General features: G+C 36.6%; 1 long non-coding RNA gene across 6 annotated transcripts; it reads right to left on the bottom strand.

Moving 5' to 3' along the window:
- Positions 1-100: 100 nt before the first annotated feature.
- Positions 101-13289, bottom strand: LOC104120381 (uncharacterized). Of its 6 annotated transcripts, XR_011413736.1 has the most exons (6): positions 11749-12307; positions 11510-11592; positions 4268-4374; positions 3018-3879; positions 1307-1460; positions 101-349 (listed from the first exon to the last, which is right to left on the bottom strand). It is a non-coding gene; the product is annotated as an uncharacterized lncRNA (long non-coding RNA). The 6 variants fall into 6 exon arrangements; XR_011413737.1 differs by lacking the exons at positions 11510-11592; positions 11749-12307 and adding an exon at positions 12668-13289; XR_011413735.1 differs by lacking the exon at positions 11510-11592 and having other exon boundaries at positions 11637-12304.
- Positions 13290-23065: the final 9776 nt, after the last annotated feature.

The raw sequence follows: 23065 nt of genomic DNA, 5'->3' as shown, positions 1-23065 counted from the left end.
AAATTGCATAGAAGAGAAATGGATGCATGTAAGCATTTATCAAACCGTGTGTGTGTGTATATATATATATATATATATATATATAGACACACACACACACACACGATATATCACATACTAATTGCTAGATATCATTTACATACATTTTGGATTAAAATATCCACTCATGGATATTACATGGTTGCTAAATGATACATCGTTTACATCCACGAGAACATCATACTATTAGATGCTAAAGTTTGTCATTTTTCATACATGTAGGAGTACTATTTACATATTGGCAAAAAGTGATTCATTTTTTGCGTTGTGTCTCGTGTCCTCCTTAGCAATCTTTGACCAAAAAGACCACCTGCAAAATCGTGAAGTAATGATTAAATGTTAATCCATATATTAGACTAAGCGCAAACTTGTCTTAGTGGTATAGTTCTTGTCAATTACATAATAAGAAAAACATTAGATGTCTTAAATTGGACAATTTAAATTTTTTATAATGGAACTGCAGATTTTATTTGTCAATTACACACCTTTTCAAATATTGTCTATCTTTGTGCATATGGTTAATTGTGCCTGAACTTTAATCAACTAAGATCAAAGAGTAATAATAATAATAACTCTGTCAAAGAAGCCAGAAAGAAAATAGCCATTGAAGTTGGCTGTAACATAGCTTTCAATCATAATCAAAGTAATGACTGAAGAACAAAGAGCAGGACTTTGAAGTTTTCAAGGTAGAAGAAAGAAAGGGACCAAATAGTTCTTCGTGTACACTTTTGGTTATTTAAAATATTAAACATGTTCGACCTTAACTTTAGTAGGTCTTTTCATTTTACAGTCATATCTCTTTGGCTAACTTGTTCTCTGTGTTGTTTTTTAATTTGGCTGCTTCGGATTTTAAAGGTGCGAAGTACCAGTATAATGCTTCAAAAATAATACAATTTGAAGAATCAAAAGCACATAGCAACTTGTAAAATTATTGTGGTAAACTTTAGATAGCACTTATGTGTTTACCTTAACAGAATAAACCACGGATACTGGCACATAGAAGAACCAGAACTTGAGGTGTCTTTGAGGTTCAAAAAGAATGTGCGAGTTATTGAGAATGCATATGCAACATCTTATGTGAAACAAAATTAAGAGTAAAAGTAAAACTTAATTTTATCCAAGAAACTTTCAAGGCTCAAACCAGTCTCTTAAGCTGCCCAATAAGTTGGTAATCACCGAGGAAGGTATCATACCCAATAAGACAGATACATTGGATTTTGGGAAAATCTCAAAAAATTATTGTAGATTATGCTTGTAACTGACATACCTCTTTAAGACGCTATTTGTGCTCTTGCCGTATAAGGAAACACATTCACATGTTTTCACATATGTTCAATTGACCAGCCATTTTGTCAAGCATACATGAGCTTCATATGTGACATGTAATTCAAATCCAGTCATACTGCTATCCACTATCTATCCTGTAATGATAATCGAATTCGATATGAAATAAGTAATACTGTCTTCCTTAATAATCATAATTATAACCAAATCAAATGTTCAAAATAAAAACACAGAAGAGGTATTAAGCATGAGAACAATTCACTTAACAGACTACACAACTAAAAAACACCCTGTCAAAAGCTTGGATAGAATTTTTCATGAATAATTATGAGGAACCCGAAAATTGGTAAGATCTCAGCAAGCACTGGTCCAAGCTTTGAGGCACAAGTTTGTATATTCAAACTAAATGTTCAGGTGATGTTAAATCTATTTCATATACCTAATTTTCTTATATTCTCACCATTCTCCTACACAGTCGGGCAAATAAATAATGAATATTGTAGAATACTTATACTGCGTAGATTTCTCAAGAACTCAATGCAGAGCAAATTCTGTAAGCTTTTAATCAAGTGTCAATGTGTTCTTTGAAGCCTAAACCAACTATGGAGATACAATCAGTTTAATAATATAAATCCACCTAAATTGCTCAGAATGAGAACAATATTATAACTTTGAAGAACAAATCTCATTCTTAAGCAAATATCTGCCTTTTGTTCTGAATTCAAATGATATGATAGTAAACATAAAGAACAGATACTACACTCCACAATTTGCTTCTTGTTGAATAGTCTTGAGTTAACATTTGATTTCTTGTTGCAGGTTGTATTTGCAACTTTGTCAGTGTCTAATTAAGTGCATGATATTCTTAATTTTGAGACTTCTCACTTGAAAATACTTATCAATCACCTAATCCTATTTGGCAACATTATCATTATTCATTGCCGTATGGATATTAGCAGCCAATACACGCATTCTCAGAAATTACTGTTTTTCTTAAATTTTCTGTTCGTTAATACTTTAGTACTGAAGTCTTTAACGTGATTGTTAGTTCATGCATAAAGTTGGCATTATTTTCTATATGGCCTTCTTAATATTTCCTAGGCAAAATAGTTGACGTAGTCATATTGCTGTGCAGGGTATACTTACATCCCCTTCTTTTTCCCTTTCTTTTACCTGAGGCAGCTCCACACTGCATATATTGAAAATAGTTCATGGCTTCTACTGTATCAGGGCCTTGAACATAACTTTCGAGGAATTTTATTCACAAAGCTTCTGATATTGTCCGATTTGGTGCCATTAACATATTTATAGCTTATACACACTATTTATCTACCTAAATTCAGATAATTTAAGATTACAAAAGGTAACTCCAAACTACATCTCAGTATTACCCATGTAAACTTCCACCCATTACTATAATTGAAAGAATTATATCTCAAAATAGCCAATCAGCGGTCTGAAAACTCCAAACATGCTTACACCTTGGACAAATCACTCTGAGCGTTTACTTGGTTCGGATAGTCAAGAAGACGAAGTAGGAAACTGGAGGATAATAATACCAATACTATCAGATAAACTACAATTAAAAACTAAGAATTAATTACCACATGAAAACCCAAAAAAACTAAAATAACAAAACATTTGAGCAAAAGAGTGAGAATAAAAAAAAATTCAGAGGAATCTGAAATTGTTACCTTTCTCAAAATTGAAGCTTCAATTTGTTTTTTCCAAAATGGAGCTTACTCCGGATGCTACCAGCAGGAGAAATTCATTCCCTGAAAATCTAACTAAATGGAGTGTAAGACTTGATTTTCCTCCTACTGTGATTAAGAGCTATGGAGGGAATGAAAGAAAAAACACACACAACTATAAACAAATTGAAGCCAACTACCCACATCCATAAAAGAACCCAGGAACAATGAAATCCATGATAGGAGGAAAAGAAGCCAGAGCGAAAGCAATTATCTTGTACAAAATTGCGAAAGAATCTAAGAAAATACAAGTGGATGTAGTAAGTAAAGGAGAGAGACGGAGAAGACTATAGAGAAGGGGGGACGTAAGTATACCCTGACAGGGATTAAGGCCACGTTATGACAGTGGCTAGCAGATTGCTAGACACGTAAGTACCCCGAAATGCTAAGAGATTAAATGGCCAAAATACCCTCAGCTATGAATGTAATGACTAAAAACAGACACGTCGAAACCCTTTAAGCATGATGTAGTATAACATAAAAGGCGTCACAATGGTGGGCATTCTGAACCTAGATTTCTTCTCGAGACACATTACAAATGCCTCCATTATGAAGGCATAGTTTAGTGGAGACATCAACTGACATAACTCGTAGGGTGCTTGCTTATAGATCATGTCTAAGGTTTCTAATTCTTCAGTATATATCTTCCCTGTAACCAAAGAGGGAAACTAAGATAAACGCCAGAATCATTTAACATGCTTGAAATGCATCAAAAGACATACCTCTGCCCAAGGTAAAACCAATTGTTAGTTGACTTCGAGAAGTAGTGGGTCATCTCCATTGTGAGCAGGGAGAACTTTTGATACTGTCAAGTATAGTCAACAACAGTCATACCATCTTAGCTTTATTGGCCGATGAAGATTACCACTATAATCATAACACAGACACTTAACAGCCAAGAGATTGTTAGAAAGAAAAATGACCTCCTATAATAGGTATAGTGTCACTGAAGAGAGAACTTGTGAATGTATCTAGATCTTTATTGGCAGTTTTTCTAGTTCTTGCTTCTCGCTTTATTGGGTCTCTGGATTGTATTCAAAATTTTAAATCTTGAATCATTGAACCACATGATATTATCACGCTTGAGGCCTTGTTCTATCAATGGTTCATCCCACAGTATACACTTACACATATGATATATTAATCCAGCCACGAAAGAGAAAGAAAGAACTTAAATAGGTGAGAAAACTCACCTTGAAGCCTTGTTCATACACCTCAGGTAATTGTAGGCATCACAACTGAAAATGCTATAATATTAGACATATTTGTCGTCCTCGTACAGTCTCTAAGATCTGGGAACCTAAACATCCGTGAGAAATATAACTTAAGAGATAAACTATAGAGCATCCAGAAAAAAAAAAATATTAATCAATTTCGAAATAAGAAAGAATCAATGTATCATATGTTGACAGAATGCAAGTTTGCAATTAAAACTACCATAGATGGGGAAAGTACTATAAAGAAGAAATAAAGAGATGTGAACTTTATGTCGTAGCCTTCTTATGTTCAGCGTTGCGAGATAAAAGAATCTGCCGGCTTTATCAAATGGCAAATCATTGATAACTAAGCTTGAACAAGCACCCAGAAAATTAGTCGGAATGTTTATTGGTTCAAAAAATTTTAAAACAGATTTAAAGCAACCAAAAATATTATCACCTAAAGAGTATATAAAGGCCAGCTACTAATGCTCTCTGTGTGTCTATGAATAACATATTCCTATTTCCTAATATCAAACCGACAAAAATTGAGCACTTTTGGCTTTTTAAAACATGCAAACATGCTACTGAAAAAATTAATTTCTTTGAATAACATATTAGTTGAAATGTCAAAGTAGTAACTGTTATTCCCGCCAATATTGCTGTATTTGTAAATAATAATTCTGCAAAATATAAGTTAGCGTAATGAAACAATAATTAATTCGAGCCCACTGAATTCACAGTGTTTCCTTAAGGAATTTAATCCCCTCCTAGTACCCAAGGTAATGGATTATTTCCTCCCAGGATAGAACGAATCACACACTGGTGTAGCGGTACTTTAAACCCCAGTGTTTCAGCGAACACAAAGTTCGGTAGCAAATCACACTTACAGTTGCTTTGTTTGAAGTTAAAACAATGCAGAACGAAGGAGTAGAAACTCAAAAAATCGTATGAAAATGCTGAGAGGAAGGAGTGCAATGTATAGCCAAATCTGTTGAGCGATTTCAGGATTTCAGTTTGTGTGTTGAGTGTTGAGTGTTGAGTGTCTTTCTTCAACATCTGCTGCACATATATATAGCAGCCAGTGTTGAAGAAGACCAAACGTCCACCCTCCATGATGGAGCAAGCATTAGCTTGTTTGTGGAGCAAGCACATTCATATTTGTGGAGCAAGCACATTCATGGTGGGAAGAGCATTAGGCGGCTGCCAAATGGTCAAATACACGGATTGAAAAATATCTGTTACAAATGCGAATAATCTTACATTAATATTTACTATTAACAAATAAATTTGGTCCAAAAAATTAATCAATCAATCGATCATTTGACCAAATCCAAATCCAAATCCAAATCCAAATCCAAATCCAAATCCGAAGCCGAAGCCGTAGCCGTAGCCGTAGCTGTAGCCGAAGCCGAGCCGAGCGAGCGACGACGACGACGGCGCGAGGCTTGCTTTCTTCTTAACTCTTTAAGAGCTACAAGAAGAGCAATTATATATATACCCACCAAAAATCTCTTCCTCTTCCAATATAGGACAATGTCTCATTGTCAAGAGGGGAAAACTTAAAATTTTACTCAAAAATTTTATTTTCCCTCCATTTTTCATTCACCCTCATTTTAAGACTATTTCATCTTAAAAAATAAAAACCTCAATAATCCCCCACATGAATGGGGAATGGCTATATCACGGAAGTATGCATGGAAAAACTGTGTGATTTACAAGCAAGGATTAATCGCATCTGGATAAGTAGGTTTCCCTTGAACTTTCCGTAGTAAACTTATGTCGGATATACTCGGTCAATCGGTAGATTTGATATCTTTGAACCGTCGATCTTTGGTGTATACCTAGACAACCATAAGTCACACAATCAACCCTTAACCGTCTTTGGTTCTCATTGTTGTGTTCGTTTCAGCCATGAACACCGCCTGGTTTCATAAGTGCGTAGAGAACTGGCCTTACAAAGTTCTCCTTGAAGCGGCTAACACTTCACACTTACATAGGTGATTTCTAAACGTGTCATCCTGTAGATACACTATTTGATATACCCCGTATCAAATTTAGAAATCATTAAAAAGCCTTAATGTTTTATCCTTGGTACTGAACATTGTCTCATCACGAGAACGGACTAAAATTTTATTTGACAATGTTGAACCGTCATTAATGACTTTGTTTGATCTCCTTGAACCTAGATCTTGGGATCTCTAGTCTTCTAGGTAGAGTTACCGCCACAATGACTTGTTCTCGGCCATAGCCCCATTCCCCTTGATGATTTCTCAACTACCTCTCTAGTTAGGCCTTTTGTAAGTGGATCCGACACATTATCACTTGACTTTACATAGTCAATCATGATAATTCCTCTAGAGAGTAATTGCCTAACGGTTTTATGTCTTCGTCGTATATGATGAGATTTACCGTTATACATAACGCTCCCAGCCCTTCCAATTGCCGCTTGACTATCACAATGTATGCATATTGGTGCCAACGGTTTGGGCCAAAATGGAATGTCTTTCAAGAAATTCCGGAGCCATTCAGCTTCTTCACCGGCTTTATCTAAGGCTATGAATTCAGCCTCCATTGTAGAGCGGGCAATACATGTTTGTTTGGACGACTTCCAAGATACCGCTCCTCCACCAATAGTGAATACATATCCACTCGTGGACTTAGAATCAGTTGAACCGGTGATCCAATTTGCATCACAGTATCCCTCAATCACCGCAGGGAAATTACTGTAGTGCAATTCAAAGTTCTGGGTATGTTCTAAATATCCCAAAACTCGTTTCATTGCCATCCAATGAGATTGGCCTGGATTGCTCGTATATCGACTCAGTTTACTTATAGCACAAGCTATATCTGGTCGTGTACAATTCATGATATACATTAAGCATCCCAACACACGAGCATAATCCAATTGTGATATACTTTGGCCTTTGTTCTTTGCTAATGCAAGATTTACGTCAATTGGAGTCTTTGCAACTTTAAAGCCCAAGTGCTTGAATTTTTCAAGTACTGTCTTAATATAATGAGATTGTGACAATGCCAGACCTTGAGGAGTAGCATTCCCAGAATTAAATCATCAACTCCCAAGTCTTTCATATCAAACTTGCTATTGAGCATACGCTTAGTAGCATTTATGTTGGCAATATCATTACTCATTATTAGCATATCATCCACATATAGGCAAACAATGACTATGTGATTTGGAACATTTTTAATGTATACACATTTATCACATTCATTTATCTTAAAACCATTTGACAACATTGTTTGGTCAAATTTCGCATGCCATTGTTTGGGTGCTTGTTTTAGTCTGTAAAGAGACTTAACAAGTCTACATACCTTCTTTTCTTTACCTGGAACCACAAACCCTTCAGGTTGTTCCATGTAAATTTTTTCCTCCAACTCTCCATTTAAGAAGGCCGTCTTAACATCCATTTGATGAATTTCAAGACCATACACTGCAGCTAATGCTACTAATATCCGTATGGACGTAATTCTTGTAACTGGAGAGTATGTATCAAAGTAGTCTAGACCTTCTCGTTGTCTATACCCTTTGACTACGAGTCTTGCCTTGAATTTATCAATAGTGCCATCATCTTTGATTTTTCTCTTAAAAATCCATTTAGAACCCAAAGGTTTATTTCCAGGAGGAAGATCAACCAATTCCCATGTATGGTTGTTCAATATGGATTCTATTTCACTATTGACTGCCTCTTTCCAAAACAATGATTCCGAAGAAATCATAGCTTTTTTAAATGTTTGAGGCTCATTCTCCAATAAGAAAGTCACAAAATCTGGTCCAAATGAAGTAGACGTTCTTTGACGTTTACTACGTCTTGGATCCTCCTGATTACATGTACTTTCTTTTGTTTCTTCCCGAGGTCGTTTAGATCCTTTACCAAATGACTCACATTCTTTTTTATACGGATATATATTTTTTAAAAACTCAGCATTATCTGATTCTATAACCGTATTATTATGAATGTCGGGATTTTCTGATTTATGAATCAGAAATCGATATGCTTTACTATTTGTCGCATATTCTATGAAAACACAATCAATGGTTTTCGGTCATATCTTTACTCTTTTGGGTTTAGGAACTTGCACTTTTGCCAAACACCCCCACACTTTAAAATAATTCAAGTTGGGCTTTCTTCCTTTCTATTTTTCATATGGAATGGATTGTGTTTTGCTATGGGGCACTCGATTTAATATTCGATTAGCCGTAAGAATGGCTTCCCCCCACAAGTTCTGTGGCAAACCAGAACTTATCAACAACGCATTCATCATCTCCTTTAATGTGCGATTCTTTCTTTCCGCAATCCCATTAGATTGGGGCGTGTAAGGGGCTGTTGTTTGATGAATAATTCCATATTCTAAACATATTTCTTCAAAAGGAGATTCATATTCACCACCCCTATCACTTCTTATCATTTTTACTTTCTTGTTAAGTTGCGTTTCAACTTCATTTTTGTATTGCCTGAATGCGTCTATTGCTTCATCTTTACTATTCAGTAAGTAAACATAGCAATATCGAGTACCATCGTCAATAAAAGTTATGAAATACTTCTTTCCACCGCGAGATGGTATTGACTTCATGTCACAAATATCTGTGTGAATTAAGTCTAAAGGATTTGAATTCCTTTCAACTGACTTATAAGGATGTTTAACATACTTAGATTCCACACATGTTTGACATTTTGATTTTTCGCATTCAAACTTGGGCAGTACTTCCAAGTTAATCATTTTCCGCAAGGTTTTATAATTGACATGACCCAAACGTACATGCCATAAATCATTTGACTCAAGTAAGTAAGAAGAAGCTGAAATATTATTATTGTTTTCCACAACCATTACATTCAGATTGAAAAGGCCCTCGGTGATGTAGCCTTTTCCTACAAATATTTTATTCTTACTAATGACAACCTTGTTGGACAAAAAAACACACTTAAAACCGTGCTTAACAAGAAGTCCAGTAGAGACTAAATTCTTTCTCATTTCGGAAATATGAAGGACATTGTTCAAAGTCATGACCTTGCCAGAAGTCATTTTCAGAAATATCTTCCCATATCCTTCAACTTTTGCTGTTGAAGCATTTCCCATATAAACTGTCTCTACGGGTCCAGCAGGAGCATAAGTAGCAAAAGCTTCTCTAACTGCACAAATATGGCGAGTGGCTCCTGAATCAAACCACCACAGTTTAGGATTTCCCACCAAGTTACATTCAGAGAGCATGGCACACAAGTTATCAACATCATCATGGTTTACTACCATGTTTGCTTGACCCCTTTTCTTGTCTTTCTTCGGAGCACGACACTCCGTAGATTTGTGTCCGGTTTTCCCACAGTTGTAGCAGTTTCCACTGAACCGCTTCTTGCTTGGGTTGTATTTCGGACCAGAAGCCTTCTTCCTCTTTTTGTTAGCTTCAACAATATTTGCTCCCATTATTGTTGAATTTCCACGGCCTCTCCTTTCAGCAGCTTTATTGTCCTCTTCGATTCTCAACCGAACAATGAGATCTTCAAGGGACATTTCCTTTCGTTTGTGTTTCAAATAATTTTTGAAGTCCTTCCACAACGGAGGCAACTTCTCAATCATTGCTGCTACTTGGAATGCTTCATTGATGACAAGACCTTCAGCAAGTAGATCATGAATAATCACTTGCAATTCCTGGACTTGGGTAATAACAGACTTGCTATCTACCATTTTGTAGTCCAAAAATTTTGCGGCAACGAATTTCTTCATCCCGGCATCTTCAGTTTTATATTTCTTTTCAAGCGCATTCCACAATTCTTTTGACGTCTCCACGCTACTGTATACATTATACAGATTATCATCCAGTCCGCTAAGAATATAATTCTTGCATAAAAAATCAGAATGCTTCCACGCTTCAATCACGAGAAAGCGTTCATTCTCTGGAGTTTTATCTGGCAGATCAGGAACATCTTCCTTGATGAACTTCTGTAGACATAACGTAGTTAAGTAGAAGAACATCTTCTACTGCCAGCACTTGAAATCAATCCCGAAAAATTTTTCGGGTTTTTCTGCCGGTGCCAATGCCGGTGTTCGGCTTGTCGATGCGTTGGCAGTCACCATCGGAACAGCTTGGTTTTCGCTTTCAGTCGCCATTTTTTCTGTAAAAGAATGACACAAATAAACGTTTTAAAACTGGAATAAAAATCACGTAGATTTTAATCTCCAACAAAACGCCACGAAGGCTTTACTCTCCAAAACGGGAGTACACAAAACCACAAAGGTTTTAGTTTGCAGAATAATAAGAATAACACAAATACAGAAATAAATATTAAATTCCTTAAGATTGTTATTCCCGCCAATATTACTGTATTTGTAAATAATAATTCTGCAAAATATAAGTTAGGGTAATGAAACAATAATTAATTCGAGCCCACTGAATTCACAGTGTTTTCTTAAGGAATTTAATCCCCTCCTAGTACCCAAGGTAATGGATTATTTCCTCCCAGGATAGAACGAATCACGCACTGGTGTAGCAGTACTCAAACCCCAGTGTTTCAGCGAACACAAAGTTCGGTAGCAAATCACACTTACAGTTGCTTTGTTTGAAGTTAAAATAATGCAGAACGAAGGAGTAGAAACTCAGAAAATCGTATGAAAATGCTGAGAGGAAGGAGTGCAATGTATAGCCAAATCTGTTGAGCGATTTCAGGATTTCAGTTTGTGTGTTGAGTGTTGAGTGTCTTTCTTCAACATCTGCTGCACATATATATAGCAGCCAGTGTTGAAGAAGACCAAACGTCCACCCTCCATGGTGGAGCAAGCATTAGCTTGTTTGTGGAGCAAACACATTCATGGTGGGAAGAGCATTAGGCGGCTGCCAAATGGTCAATACACGGATTGGAAAATATCCGTTACAAATGCGGATAATCTTAACGAATCCGAAGCCGAAGCCGAGCGAGCGACGACGACGACGGCGCGAGGCTTGCTTTCTTCTTAACTCTTTAAGAGCTACAAGAAGAGCAATTATATATATACCCACCAAAAATCTCTTCCTATTCCAATATGGGACAATGCCGCATTGTCAAGAGGGGGAAACTTAAAATTTTACTCAAAAATTTTATTTTCCCTCCATTTCCCATTCACCCTCATTTTAAGACTATTTCATCTTAAAAAACAAAAACCTCAACAGTAACTACAAATTTCAGTGATTTTACAAAATAAAATAAATCCAACCAAAAAAAGTTCGAATTTGATTGCTATATCAACCTTTAAACAAAAGGCATAGAAGAGTCCTCAACTTTGTTCCTCTTCCACATGTTTTATCACTTTCTTCCAATTTTTGGTCAGATCTAGGCATGGATTAATAGAGGTGAAATTTTTCAGTAGGGTTTACCTAAAAATGGCCGAAAAAACTCCAGCACTATAAACTTCAAATTATTTATCAATAATATCAAGAAGCGAAACCCTAAGATTATTCACTAATAAGCAAACAAACAGAAGATCACCATTTATCGGAACTACAATCGTTGGGATCGTCAAATCCATGCACTGGTGAATTCGTGCTAGCAAAAGAAATCGAGGAAAGCATTGAGGGATTCTAGATAAAGACGTTGAAAACAGATGGATTAGCTAATTAAGTTCGAGCATGGCGATGAAGAAAGAGAGGAGAGGACCACGAAGAAGGGAGATGAACCAGAGCAACGGTTTATCTGAAAAGACAACAATATCCTCAACTTTTCCTTAAAGGACTTTAAGCACACATGTCGAAACACTAGCTTTTCTAATATATATAAAAAAAATACTTGTAATAATTGCCCGTTCCCATTATTTTCTGAAATAGATAGCACATAGAAGGGCAATTACATATTTCATCATGTTTATGCTATTGGCATAATGGATAAAGCATTCAGTTTACTGGAAACAATATTAAGGAGTACTTTCTATGGTGGCAGAGTCGGCATTTATAATTCATGAGTTTTATATTTGCCAACGAACTCATAGTTCATTTTAATTACTGAATTTATAATTAAATATTTAATTAATTTTTTAATACAAATACAGAATCTAATTAAAATTTATTGAATCCAGCCAAATCCGGATATAATACATTAATTGTAGGTGCAGAATGGTGCATGTCGCAATAACAATTAGCTAATGGAATGAACTTACGCCTAAAGTATCAATCATATAGGGTAGTGGACGAACTCCTAGTAGAGGGAGATCACTCGGTTAATTCACCTTTTTTTTGAAAAACTATGTAGGAGAATTGTTTTTATAAAGACTGTAGAATTGGCTAGGTGCTATAGCTAAATAATACACTTCATTTATTATAGTCATTTTTTATATTTTATAGCAAATCACAAATATATAAAATTGATCCCCAATTTTTTCCCACAACCCTATCCCTCTTCTCCTTCAACTTACTCTCCATTTCCCTCTCTCTTCGCCCTCGAAGGCTGCTGTCCGGATCCGGTGTCAGATCCAGATCCAGATGGTGATTTGCTTGGCCGGCGTTAAAACAAGTTTTCCGAACAGAACGAAATCTGTGAAACCTTAGCCGATTGATTGGATATAAGAACCTTTTTTTTACAAATGCAATAAGCCATGATAGATCTGCAGGCATCAAATGCTATTTGAGTACTCAACGCCCAATTTCTTTTTGTTGAAGCCTTTTCTTTTCAGTTGAAAATGAAAGAGTTTTAATATCCAGATCCGGCGTTAGATCCAGACGATGGAGGCTGGTGATGTGTGGAGAGAACAGGGTGGTGATTTGTTTGGCCGGAAGACGTTATCTCCGGCGAACTTTTTCTCTTATTTGCTATTGAGTCACATATAGGGGTGCCAAATGGGCGGGTCGGATCGGATATAGAACGGATAAAAAGCGGTCAATGAAAAAACAGATAAATTCTCCGACTCGACCCATATGTGATACGGATAAAAAACGGGTTAACCGACGAATAATATAGGTAACCAAGTTATCCATGACTTCATCAATATGATTACTTTTGGGAGAATTTCTAATTTATTAAACTTAAGGGACCTCCAATTTGAAACTTTACACATATAAAAGTTAAACTAATTAGATATTCATTGGTTATATATTTTATAAATGAATAATATTGTTCTTATCTATATTTGACCCGTTTTTAAATAATTCATTATTCAACCTATTTTTTAGTGAATAATATGGGTGGTTAACTGTTTTCTTTTAATCATTTTGCCGCCCCTAGTCACATACATTGATAGAAATATTTTGTACAAATATATTGTATTCTGTACAAATATACTCAAATTTGAGTGTATTATGTATTTTTCAATGCAAATACAATTAATTTTCTTATATTTTTGAATGTATTTATCTATTCTGAAGGTTATTGTTTCTGGCATATCTCCGTATTTTTTGAATTTTTGTTGTTCGAATACAACCGAATTAAATATAGTGTAAAAGTAGCTACAGATGAATACAGTGAATTAAATACAACCGAATATCACTGTTTTGTAATTTTTTGTTGTTTGAATACAGTTGAATTGAATACAATATAAAATTGTTGAGAATGAATATTACCAAATTGAATACAATGTATACAACCGAACTGAATAGAGTGGTGGTATACACCCTATTTCTTGATTTTTTATTGTTCGAATATAACAGAATTCAATACAGTGAAATTAAATACAATATAAATATATAAACATAAATACATCCTAATTGAATATAGTGTATACAATCGAATTGAATACAACAACATAAATCGCATAACGAGCAATTAGTAGTTACGAAATATAATTAACTAAATTATAGTTATGCCCAGCAATAAGGCATCAAACAATAGTTATTTTCGAAAATTCTCCGTACTTTCTTTTGATGCTCTCATCAGGAGATTCGCAAATAGCTTTTAATTTTTGATCATCTGTACTTATCACACGGCACCTTCTCTAATATTCATGCACTCGACCCTTTCATTTTTAGATACAATTATTCTGCGCATTTCATAAATTATGAATTTTAGAACTTCGTAGTTCTACTTTACATATTATCAAGATACAAATATTAGTCACAATTTCGCTCGGCATTTATTTGCTAGAACGTGATAACGCCACAAAAACGTTTCCACTTTTCAGAATTTGCTTTTTGGCACGCCCAATCAAGCTAGTTTAAATTCAAGGACAAAGTTTCCACAAAGTTTTTGTGGTAGAATAAAAATATTATTCTCTCCGGTGCATTTTAAGTGATTTTTTCGCTCTTTATACATACATTAAAAAATTTATCTTTTAGCATTAATTAACAATAAAATTGACAATATTAATCTTAATTTGCTCATTTGAAATATAACAAACTACTCCTAGGCTCTTTACTTTAAGGGCAGATGTTAAAAGAAAAAGTTAATTTCTTCTTGATATCTGAAAAAATTAAATATTATAGACCATAAAAAAATAAACGCCAAAAAATCACTTAAAGTAAAACGGAGGGAGTATTGTTCTATAATGAAAAAGACTTCTTCGGAACATCCGCATTACTTTTTAGAAGCACAACAAACCAAAGTAAAGGGTGATAATCCTTTATACTATACTTTATGACTAAAAAATCGTTCTAAAGAGGATTTTTCATAAATCACTATTGTTTAGTGGTTATTAACTTTCTATAACTATTATATATATAATTACTTTCTATAGCTACTATTTAGTTGTTATGCGATTGTATTGGATGTATTCGTGCTACTATATTTATGAATACAATAGCGGAATTCGCCTAAAAAATAGAGGAGTCCAACTGTGCGACTGTATTCATTATATTCGCTTTACTGTATTCATGAATACAATTAGTAGAATTCGCCTAAAAATAGGGAGTCTGGCTGTTTAATAACGGAAAGATGATCAATTAGCGTGTACCACTCCTAATTTAACTCAACAAAATCAATTCTACATAAATTTCGCTGCTACTGTGATGTATTCCATGTATTTACGCGACTGTATTTATAAATACAGTGAGGTAATCAAGAAATAGGATCTATACCGTTCTATTCATTTCGACTGTATACATGGTATTCAATTCACATATATTCATTATTCATTATTATACATTGTATTCAATTCGAATGTATTCAAACAACAAAAAATTACAAAACACTGTGATATTTGGTTGTATTAAAAAAATACAGACCTTCGGGATACATAAATACATGCAAAAATAGTGATCGGATGTCGACTTATGTGTAAACAATCCTGAAATAGAGTTTTGATGATTTCAATAGCTCTCTATGGTGATTTTGAAATTAGGAGCGTGTCCGAAAAATTATTTGGAAGCTCGTAACTAAATTAGGCTTGAAATGGCTAAAATAGAAATTTAGGTTTGGAAATTTGACCGGGGAGTTGACTTTTTGATATCGGGGCCGGAATCTGATTTTGAAAATTTGAAGACCTCCAATATGTTATTTATGACTTGTGTGCAAAATTGGAGGTCAATTGGTCTTGATTTAATAGGTTTCGGCATTGAAGGTAGAAGTTAAAAATTGTTAGTTTTTCATTAGGCTTGAATTGGGGTGTGATTCATGTTTCAGTGTTGTTCAATATAAATTGAGGCATCGACTAAGTTTGTGTCATATTATGGGACTTGTTAGTATACTTGGTTGGGGTCTCATGGGCTCGGATGAGTTTTGGAGGAGTTTTTGGAAGAGTTTGGTGTTTTGAGCATAAGCATTATCCAAAGGGCCATTTTTAGTTCTAGAGATCGAAATTCGATTTCGAGACTTCCAGGATTTTGATAATAAATTATAGGAGTGATCTGGAAAGTTTGGTCTAATTTCATCAAGTCGCGATTAACGTTTTAGCACGAAACATGAGTTAATTGTTTAACGAGCAAAATTGGTATCGCATTAAGCAAATGAGCTCTGAATTGAGTTTTGATTGAACGACTAGGTTCGTATTATTATTTGTGACTCATAGGAACAAAAGTCGTCGAATTCCGAGTTCGTATGATGGAGTTAGAGCCTTTTTAGTAAAAAAATAATTGTTGGTGCAAGCAAGTTCTAGTGTGGACTTTTAGTGACGCAAAATGGGCTTTTAGTGACGGATGGGTAGAAACTTAAGGATCAAAAATGGTCATTTCCTTCATTTCATTTTGGATTTTTGGAGCACGGCTCTTGGGCGATTTTGAGGATTTCTTCACGACTTCGACTTGGGTAAGTGTCCTATATCCAAAAGTGATTATATTTCATAAATTCATGGTTAGATTCATCATTTATTTCGGATTTAAATGGAAGAAATTAAGATTTTTGCAAAACTTTTCAAGAACGAAAATTTTAGAATTGGAGGTCGAGTTTTTATCGGAATTTGATAAAATTGGTATGGTTGGACTCGTAATTGAATGAGTTGTTGAATTTTGTGAGTTTCGTCAGATTCCGAGACGTGGGCCTCACGTGCGATTTTTGAGTTAAATTTCTGATTTTGTTGGAAAATTACTATTTTCATATTGAATTAATTCCTATAATTAGCATTGACTGAATTGAATTAACTGTGGCTGGATTTGAGGCATTCGGAGTCTGATTCGCGAGGCAAAGGCATAGCATAATAAAAAATTACATGGTTCGAGGTAAGTAAAAGTTCTAAATTTGGTCATATAGGTACGAAACCCTAGATTATGTGTTATATGATTAATTTTGAGGTGATACATATACTAGGTGACAGGCGTGTGTAGTTGAATAATTTGTTGTTATATGTACATTCTCCATGTAAGTAGAGAAATTGAACCACAAATCATGTTTAGATTATGTGTTGGCATTGTAGGGACCCACAAAGGTCGTGTACATATTGAACTATCTACTTGACTGTTGTTTTGTACTCAGTCACAATTTACTTATTTATTTTATCTCAGTCTCTATTGTTCATTATTGATGCATCATATCATTGTTGTTTGGGTTGATTTCATGATTATTAAGAGCCCGAGAAACTAGAGAGATTTATGACTGAGTGAGGCTGATGGCCTGATTGTGAGATATTATATTATAGCACGTGAGTTGTCCGTGCGGATCCATATATTATATTATAGCATGTGAGTTGTCCGTACGGATCCATATATTATACTATAGCACGTGAGTTGTTCGCGCGGATCCAGATATTATATTATATCATGGGTGGTGTCCGTGTAACACGTGAGTTGTTTATGCGGATCCAAATATTGATACTATAGCACGTGAGTTGTCTGTGCAACACGTGAGTTATCCGTGCGGATTATAGCGCTTGGGCTGTAGGAGCCCCTCCGGAGTATGTATACTCCCTAGTGAGCGCATGTATCTCATGAGTGCGAGTGCTGAGTGCTGAGTAGAATGGAATGGCTGAGTGACTGTGGTCCTGAGATGATGCATTTGATTTCATTATTGTTGCACTTCAGCTGGCATAAATCATTGTTTTTTTTTTGAAATATCTGAGAGATATTATCTTATGTTTCAGTTGAACTTGACATGAAATTTTGTTTTGGCCTTAATTGTTAAACTTGAAAGCATGCCTACTTTATTATGTTGGAAATTACTGTAACTGGACTCAGTTGTGAAGCTCGTCACTAATTTCAGTTCCTTATTTATTATTGTTACTTGCTGAGTTGGTTGTACTCATACTACACCCTGCACTTCGTGTGCAGATCCAGGTGATCCCGGACACAGTGGGTATTGATTCTTTCACAAAGTTGATTTTTCCGAGATTCAGAGGTAGCTGTCATATTTCACAAACCTTGTCTCTCCTTACCTATCCTTTTCTTTATTGTATTTAGTCTCAGATTATTATAGACCGTGTTTCCCAGACTTGTAATGTATAGATGCTCATGTACTCAATGACACCAGATTTTGGGAGTGTTTGTATTGGGATTTGCGAGATTTTTGGTGTTATATTTAAACATCATGTTTTCAAACTTAAAGGAAATCGTAGGTTATTGATGTTTTCAACTTGCCTGCTATTGAGATAGGTGCCATCACGACAGGTTAGGATTTTTGGGTCGTGACAAGTTGGTATCAGAGCCTAGGTTACATATGTCTCACGAGTCATAAGCAGGTTGAGTAGAGTCTTGCGGATCGGTACAGAGACATCTGTACTTATCTTCGAGAGGCTACCGAATCCTTAATAAAAATTTCATTTCCTTGTATTCTATCGTGTGGAATTGATTCAGCTTGAAACATAACTCTTTGAATTCCTTCCACGCATTCGTGTGTGCATGTGAGCGCTCGGTATCAGTTGTGCATCACAGGCTTGTGATTTCATGAACAAGATTCGAGATGAGTATTATGTGTTTTGATTATGGGCCATTCTAGAGGACTTGAGGCCAAGGTTACACCGCAGCTTAAGCTCAGTAGTTTCGGATGTAAGAACTTGTGCGTTTGGACTTATGCGTCGGTAATATCTCTATGAGTGGAATTTGAGGCTCGATGGGCAGCTGAATGACTATATGATGAGTATGGTGTGAATGCGGTATGTGTTCAGGTGGGTTGAATGAGCCGAATAAAGTTTACTTGTCACTCAAGAGTCTGCTAATGGGTACTTGATTCCTATTTTTATGTGACGTACAGTTTTGATTTGTGAGTGCGTTGAGGGATCTGTCATGCTGTTTAATTATGGAGCGAAGTAAATTTTCATGTCGTGTTGATGAGTTCAAACTCAGAAATATTAAGTGATTCCGTGGTAATTGTGGATGTGAAAGGGTATAGCAAGATACCAATTTGAGGCTAAGCAAGTGGGTTATCTCTATCACGACCCAAAACTAACCTCTATCGTGATGGCGCCTATCATGGAACTAGGCAAGCCGACTCATTTCCAAAACAAACCGATATATTTTCATTTCAAAGATAATTTCAAGGTTATTTAACATAAAACCTCCATTTAAAGAGTTCAAATCAAAGAAAAATAGAAGTGCAGAAAAGAAAAGCCCAACATCAGGGTGTCACTAGTCATGAGCATCTACTACAATCTGTCTAACAATATCAAGGCTAACTTAGCCTGGAAAATAGCTAAATACAACTAGAGGAAGATAAGAGGGAGAAGAGCAGGGGCTGCGATCGCCAAATAGCTACCTTGCTATCTCCAAGAAAATCTGCAACCAGAACACTCAATAACCGTTACTGTGTCCAGCTACACCTGAATCTGCACACAAGGTGCATGGAGTAACGTGAGTACACCAACTCAGTAAGTAACAACAATAAATAAAGACTGAGCAGTAGTGACGAGCAATAAAGCATACAACATTCATATCATGAAATCTCAGTAAAGTACAACATGCTTTAAAAATCAGTGTTTGAATCGAATCATCTCGTTTAAACCCGGTTCCAGTAAAAATCATTTAAAGATATTTTTCTAACAGTTTTTCAAACCAAGGCTCAATGCAAAGGTGAGCAAAAGAAATGATGAAATCATAAACAGTCCCTCGGGCAAAACATCACTCATAACAGCCCCTCGGGCAAACCTCACAGTTACTCGTGCCACTCGGGCATACCTCACAATCACTCTTGCCACTCAGGCATACCTCACAATCACTCATGCCTCCCAGTCACTCGGCACTCGCACTCAGTAGGTACCGGCGCTCACTGGGGATGTGTACAAACTCTGGAGGGGCTCCTTTAGCCCAAGCGCTATAATCTGCACGGACAACTCACGTGCTATAATAATAAAGTATGCTGCAGGCGGGCAGCCCCGATCCACACTCATCCTCACAAATCAGGCCATCGGCCTCACTCAGTCATAAATATGCTGCAGGCGGGCAGCCCCGATCCACACTCATCCTCACAAATTAGGCCCTCGGCCTCACTCAGTCATAAATATACTGCAGGCGGGCAGCCCCGATCCACACTCATCCTCACAAATCAGGCCCTTGGCCTCACTCAGTCATAAACCTCTCAAGCCACTCGGGCATTTCAGTAAAACAGGGCATTCAACCCAAAACATTTATATGCATCAAAATAGAGTCATAAAACTGAGTTATGCGGTAAACAAGTATAAACATGACTGAGTATAGATTTTCAATCAAAAATAGTGAGAGGATGGTAAGAAACAACCCCTAAGGGTCCAAACAGCACTGGCGCAAGGCCCAAACATGGCATTCGGCCTAATTTATAGAAATTCTTTCTAAAACATATAAGTATCAAATGGTTTCAACAAAGTATGCAACTTTACAGTTGCTACGGGACGGACCAAGTCACAATTCTCCAACAGTGCACGCCCACACGCCCGTCACCTAGCATGTGCGTCACTTCAAAATAGTAGAATGATACGAAATCCGGGGTTTCATACCTCAGGACCAGATTTACAATCGTTACTTACCTCAAACCATGAAATTCTTATTCTGCAATGTCCTTTCCTCGTGAATTGGTCTCCAAACGCCTCGAATGTGGTCATAAATAATTCGTTTCAGTCAATAAAATTTATTGGAATTAAATTCACAAGATAAAAATGATTTTCCATAAAAATCCAAAAATTAGCTCAAAAATCGCTCGTGGGGACCACATCTCGGAACTCGACAAAAGTTATAAAATCCGGAAGCACATTCAACCACGAGTCTAACCATACCAATTTTACCAAAATCCGACCCCAACTCGACCCTCAAATCATTAATTTAAACCAAGAGGGTTTTCAAATTTTCACAACTCAATTCACCAATTAAATGATAAAAACAACCACGGATTCGGGTAATTTAATCAATATTGAGTTAAGAACACTTACCCCGTTATTTTCTCTGAAAAATCACCCAAAATCGCCTCAATTCCGAGCTCCAAATCGCCAAAAACTGAAAATGGGACTTCAGAACTTAAACTCACTGCCCAGACTTTTCTTCTTCGCGAACGCGGTCAGTGCCTCGCGTTCGCGAAGCACAAAATAGCTCCCGTCCAAATTCCTCCTTCGCGAACGCGACATCACCCTCGCGTTCCGAAGCACAAAAATGCCTCTGCCTCAATGCCTTCTACGCGAACGCGTTCAACCCATCGTGAACGCGATGCTTCGTTCCCTCTCACTACGCGAACGCGACACCCCCTACGCGAACGCGTAGACCAATTGCTTGGGGGTCTTCGGCTGCTTCCTCTCTTCTTCGCAAACGCGTAACACCTCTCGCGTTCGCGATGCACACCCAGTCCACCCTTCGCGAACGCGAAGAGCAAATATGCCAGCCTCTCAGTTCCTCTTCGCGAACGCGAGGCTCCACTCGCGAACGCGATGAAGGAAACCAGATGGTGCATCAGAAAAATTCCAGCAGAGTTCCAAGTCCAAAATCCAATCCGTTAACCATCTGAAACTCACCCAATCCCCTCGGGACCTCAACCAAATATACCAACAAGTCCTAAAACATCTTACGGACTTAGTCGAACCCTCAAATCACCTCAAACAACACTAAAACCATGAGTTATATCCCAATTCAAGCCTAATGAACTTTGAAATTTCTAATTTCTACAAACAACTCCGGAACCTATCAAATCACATTCGATTGACCTCAAATTTTGCACACAAGTCATAAATGACATAACAGAGGTATTCTAATTTTCAAAATCGGATTCCGACCCCGATATCAAAAAGTCAACCCCCCGGTCAAACTTCACAAAAATAAAACTTTCGGCATTTCAAGCCTAATTCCTCTACGGACTTCCAAATAATATTCCGAACACGCTTCTAAACCCAAAATCACCATACGGAGCTATTGGAATTATCAGAATTCGAATACAAGATCGTTTACACATAGGTCCATATCCGGTCCACTTTTCTAACTCAATTTTTCAATTATGAGACTAAGTGTCTCATTTCACTCCGAGTTCCTCCCATACCCGAATCAACTAACCCGATATAATATAATATAGCTGAATAACACAAAAGAAGTAGAAATGGGAAAAACGGGGCTATAACTCCCGAAACGACCGTCCGGGTCATTACATCCTCCCTTACTTAAACATATGTTCGTCCTCGAACGTGCCGAGAGTTTTCCAAAAAGCCAAGAAATGGCTGTGTAACTTTCCCATGCACATACCCGGGGGTGATCCCACATCACCCTATCCCATACAGGTCCGATAGCATAGCAAAACTGAAATTCCTATATTCAACCTAGCCCACAAGCCTTCGAATTAAATTTCCGACATCCGAAATTTCTTATAAAATCAGAAGTTCGCATCTACATACCGTATAAGTCTGAACAAGTTGTACCAAAAGCCGTACCCATAACTCAAATACTTAAATTCAAATACCGCATAGCTCGAATGCTCGAAGCAATGATTTCAAATCACAGTATCGATTCAAATCAACCTAGTGGTGGTAATAAGCATCATATCAGACAAAACCTTATTCTAAAACCTTCGTACACTGCCGATGATGAAAGAAACATACCGAATTCATAACCATTCATTAGACCAACAGGTTATGGAGCTCCCGTTCCTTCTACAAGTACTATAGCTAGGCGACTTCCGATATTATCCTCCCAATTATACCACAATCAAATCTGATAGCATCCATTCTAGGCCCAATGACCTCGTCTCATCCAATACGACCACTCTAATGACATGACACATCAATACAATCTAAAGCCACAACCCATGCAATCCGTGCACCAGATAAAAATATTCCAAATGTACCCAATCATAACAATGACCCAAACAGGAGAACCATTCCGCAAGCTCGACGAGTACCATCTCGACGCAATGCTAAAAACCCATCACACACCGCAGAACCATAACACACGAATCTTACATGAAGGATCATATTTCCACATCACTCTGCTGCAATACGCGACCCTATCCAAATACTGGTCTATATGAAAAAACCTCAAGCCACCCTGCTAAAATCAATAATCATGTGCAATTCGACATCAAG

The sequence above is a fragment of the Nicotiana tomentosiformis genome, chromosome 2, assembly GCF_000390325.3.
Source record: "Nicotiana tomentosiformis chromosome 2, ASM39032v3, whole genome shotgun sequence".
Lineage (NCBI taxonomy): Eukaryota > Viridiplantae > Streptophyta > Magnoliopsida > Solanales > Solanaceae > Nicotiana > Nicotiana tomentosiformis.
The sequence above is the reverse complement of the archived record's forward strand: the minus strand, read 5'-3'. Positions and strand labels throughout refer to the sequence as shown.